Consider the following 5,129-nt stretch of genomic DNA (forward strand, 5'->3'; position numbering starts at 1 on the left):
GTTTGATAAGAGCCCAAAACTGTAGTTTTAACCCCTTAATAATATTACATTTAGACAAATTATGTTTATAATAAATAAGAGTTAGTATTGTTTACGTACTTTTGTGTATTTCAGGTCTTGGAGTCAACTATGTGAAGAAATATGTCACTTTTGCAAGAGAAATGAGCGAAGGTTGGTTGCTAAGAAGTTCTATTGTTAAAGCCCAAGTTTTAAGGAGAAAAAGCCTTTTTTTAAATCCCAATCAAAGTCAACGCAAGCAGAAATAGAGCATAAAAGTCAATAGAACTTCCGCAGACCGTATATTTGGACTCATACCTCATAATTGGGCCTATTATATGTCAAAACAACAGGCTCGAAAAAAACTTTCTAATGGTCTAGGCCTTGATCCAATCAGAAGAGTAAAAGTGGATGAAAAGACTATTGTAGGAATTTTTAGCTGAGAAACCCTTTTTGGACATAAGTAATTAGGTTTTGGGCTTGATTGAATGGCCCAAAACATAGCTCCAAAGCCCATGCACGAAATTGTAAACCTAGCCATCTCCTATATAAAGAAGACTAAGGCAAAACTCTAAATCTATCTCATCTCCTACCTTTTCTCTTTAATCTAAACCTAATTTATGTTTTATTAGCCTAATCACCATTAATACAATTCAAGTTATATATATTCTTTTAATTATGTCTTCATCTTCTTATGATTTATTCCATGATAGTCTAATGAACTATAGTTAAACCTCCATTAGAGGGGTTTGATTGAAACTATGATGAAGACTTGATGTGTTAGTATAGAATAGTTGTATTAAAGAGCTTCAAGTCTAGGGTTTTCTATTTAGTAATAAGTAAAATAAACCTAGACTAGAAGGTAGTTCATTCACCATGAGAATGGGTTTCAACTTCCTCTCATGCTAATTATTAGTTGGTTAGAGATGTCATGAATAATTAGGGATAAAAAGACCAAATCTTTATGTTGAACCTTGTGTGGAAACATAAAGATTAGGGTTGCAACAAAATCTGTAGTAGCATGTGTTTTTCGCCATATTAGAATCATTACTCTCGTATTGTTTAATTATTAATCACAAATTGAATTAGTATTTTCTAAGCAACTAGGAGTAGAACAAATTCTTACTCTAGTTTTATTGCATGATAATTGAGAGTAGAAACTTTGATACAAAAAGGCATGCAAATTATAGTTTACTTCTTTCTAGTATAAATTAGCTAAGTAGGAGTAAAAGTTTAATTTACAACCTATCAGGACCCACCACTAGACACAGCATGTGGACCCACTCTGTGGGCCCATAAGAAGGGATGAGTCATCAATCATGGACCAAGTCAAGATAGAAGTGCCAAATTATTAGCACAAATTGACACCTTGCATGTGATTAAATGCATTATTTTGACTTGTATGCTAAATAGTGTTTAATTTTTGCATGATTTGATTTGGAGATAAGATTGTAATAAATGTGAGTAAATGGTGGGAGGTGATTTTACATGGGAGAGGAGAGAATGCTCTCATATGTATTGCTTTTGGAATTGAGAGCATTCATTCCATTCATGCATGTTTCATTTTTAGGAAAAAACTTAAGTTATCTTGTAATAGTGTTAATGGAGTCACTTGTTTTTTCTAAATAAAAATCAGCCTTTTCTGTAAGTAAAATCAGTTCTTTCATTCCTCTTCTTCTATGTTTATCTTAAATTAGCATAGCCATTTGCATAATCATTTTGCGTCCATGATCATTAGCTAAAACCCTCCAAAGTGGAGGGTTAATGATGCTTATGTGAGGATTAGGCTACGTTTTTAGAGTTCAAAGTCACTACTTAGGTAATTAGGAATCATTTTGCAACCTATCACAAAAATGACAGTGACCGACCAAGTTTGGGGCCTGGAGCTCCAAATCTAGTCGCGTGTGCTACCCAGGTGACGATGGGATGCCTCGCGTGCGCGACCTGCTGGTGAATTCATACTCTTAAATATGACCAGTTGGAGTAGAATGAATCTAGGAGTTGAACTGATATTTTAGAGATGAAATATCATCTCAACTCCTCAGGCTAGTAAGATGGACACAAAGATGAGTACATCTTGCTATGGATCGATCCTCAATTTCATTTTTGGGTTTGTGTATGAACCCAAAACAGATTAGAGATGGTAGTGATCTGTTTCTAAAAGACATGTAGCTAGACTTTCCATGAGTAAGATTAAACCTCTACCTTTCTCTCTCTCTAGTTTTCACATTTAAACAACTAAAGTTTTGTTTTTTTTACCTTGCCTTGCATGTTAAGTTATAGTAGGAAGTAAAAATAAAAAGTTCAAAATAAAAATTCTTCTCACTAGTTCCCTTTAAACATATTCTAGTTGTGACATCAGCCTAGTTTTAAGGTTGGATGAACACCTTATTCAAAACATACTACAAGACACGTGAGTAAGGTAATATTGACGATTAGCATTCTTTGAAGGTTGTGAACTCATAAAAACAATCTAGCAAAAGTGTTAACATCACATAGTAATTTATAGACCTAACAAATATTTTCAAAACTCCAACTTGCAAAAAGGAATTTCGATTTCTTGAGCATAAACTACATCATTTGCGCATGTTAGGATAGTTTTGCTATCTTGCTAAAAGTGCATGATACTGCGTTCAGGCACTACAAGTTTTAGCGAGAATAAAATTTACTCACGTAGGAGAGCACGTCATCCTAGACAATCTCCGATTTCTCATCCCCCACTTTCTAAGATGGTTGACGAAGTCATGCAAGTTGAAGAGCCTCTCTCCAACTTCGACACACCGTTGCAAGATGGACCTTCATCTTGTATGCGACTCACACCGCTCACGAGCGATTTTCGCATTCCACCAAACATGCTCAATCTTTTACCCATATTTCCCAGGCTTGAGCACGAGTTACCATACGAACATCTACGCTAGATACATGAAGTATGCAATACTTTCCACCATCCGGGCATCACCGACGATCAAGTGAAGCTACGAGTGTTTTCTTTCACTCTAGCTGGTAAGAGTCATGCTTGACTTCTTTCTCAGAAGCCCGATTCCTTCGATACATGAGAAAAGGTTGTGTTCTCCTTCATGAAGAAGTACTTTCCGCCGAAGAAAACAGAAAAGAGAATGAGTAAGATACAGTTCTTCAGACAGAGTCTGAGTGAGACATTTTCTAAAGCATGGGATAGATTCTCTGGCATACTCCATTCATGTCCTCACCATAAACTAGAAAAATCCACTCTTATCCAATGTTTCTTCAAAGTTCTTCTCTAAGAACACAAAGTAACCCTCGACATCATGAGTAATGATAATTTTTTGGATAGAGGTGCAACCAAAGCTTTAACCTTTCTTGAAAACCAAGCTGAAAAGAGTACCCATTGGGGCGATATAAGCAATTCCAGAACAGCCCAACCAGTACATCTAAGGCTGGTGGTATTTTTGAGGTGAAATCCAATCCAGAAATCAAATCAAAACTTTAATCGAAGCCCTCACAAGAAAGGTAGATGCCAAACTCCTCATCCTATCATGAACATAAATACCTCACCATGCAATTTCTATTTAAGCTTAAATTATATAGATGTCACCTATCCCTTGATTACAAACATATCATCACTTCAACCAGAAGAAGTATGTTCTTTCAATGTACCAAATGCACCATGGATACAACATCCAAACTTTGCATGGACCAATAATCCACAAACCCAACCACCTCCAGGTTTCAATAAGCCACCAAATACATTCAGACAAGGACAAGGTACCTATAACAATCAGAACAAAGCATTGGTTTCATCCCATTTTAACCAGAACTACCAAAAACCCACCTATCAACAACCAAAGAGACCTAGTTCCCATTACACCATCAACTAGTGTCTAAAAAGATAAGCCCACCGAGATAATGCTATCTGTCATGCAACAACAAACTCAAATCCTACCATCCATGCAATAATCTCTAAACTTGTTAGCCCAAGACAAAACCCAAAAAGGTGTGTTCCCAAGACAAGCCATCCCAAACCCAAAATTGTCAAACACAGCCTTTGAAGCAACAAATAATGTGAACGAAGCTGGAGCGCTACAAATTCTTTCATGAAGATCCTATCTATGATGATTAAATCCTCTTTTCCTCAATGTATTCCTTCCCCATTCCATTCTACCTTTTTCCTTAAAGTGAATACATCAATAAAGTAACCAGACCCTCCATTTGGAATGTGTGGTTGTAAGTGCCGGAGCCTTAGTCCACGTATATCTCATATATTCTTTGTAAAACACTTTTTTTTTTCTTGTCGTTTGAGTAAGTGTGAACCTATGGAGCAAGTATACAATTTTTCTTTTTTTTTATTTTACATTTCTTTTTCAAAATGTTATTTTCTCCATTCTATTAATGCAAGGTCTCCATTCTATTAATACAAGATTCTCGATATATAAATAGTCAAGTGATTTTCCAAAAACAAAACGGGCAATAGATTCTAGAAAAATGCAATCTAGGGGCAGTTTGAGATCAGTTTTGCTTATTAAAGGCCGCCTATATCACCGCGCTATTCGCACGGGTCAGGAAATTCCATGTCTTGTGCAGTAAATCCCCCAACTTGAGTAGCTGAAGCTCTATCTGTCTAGATTAGGTTCACCCTAGAGCCGACACAAAAGTTGTCTGAGATGATTTGTTTTCAAAAACTTAGCGTTTAGAATCACAACTTTTTTAGTACGAGTATCTTAAAATATCTCTCCATAATTTTCAAAACTAGAGGATATAAAAATGAAAATTATAAGCCCTAGAGTAACCAAAATGATACCAGATTTACATATAATTTTATCCTTTTGTCAAAACCTCTATATGGTTAGAGATATCTATTGTTTAGGAAAACCAACTAAAAAAAAAGGAGGCGTCTCCAAACGAGAATTAAACAAAATAGAGTAACTCAAAGTGATGTTATTCTCTATTTAATTCTATCTTTTGCCTCCACCTCTCTATTTGTCTCGAGCATCTGACGTAAAAGACTCAAACTTATACAAATCTTCAAAAATTCTTCATTTCTTCTAAAAACCTTTCCCCTTCTCAAAATATTTCTTTCTAAAAACTTTCAAAAACTTTCCAATATGTATTCTATTACGAACAAAAACCCTCTACTTAGTAAAATTAGATGGATC

This window comes from Coptis chinensis, chromosome 5, assembly GCF_015680905.1.
Source record: "Coptis chinensis isolate HL-2020 chromosome 5, ASM1568090v1, whole genome shotgun sequence".
Classification (NCBI taxonomy): Eukaryota; Viridiplantae; Streptophyta; class Magnoliopsida; order Ranunculales; family Ranunculaceae; genus Coptis; species Coptis chinensis.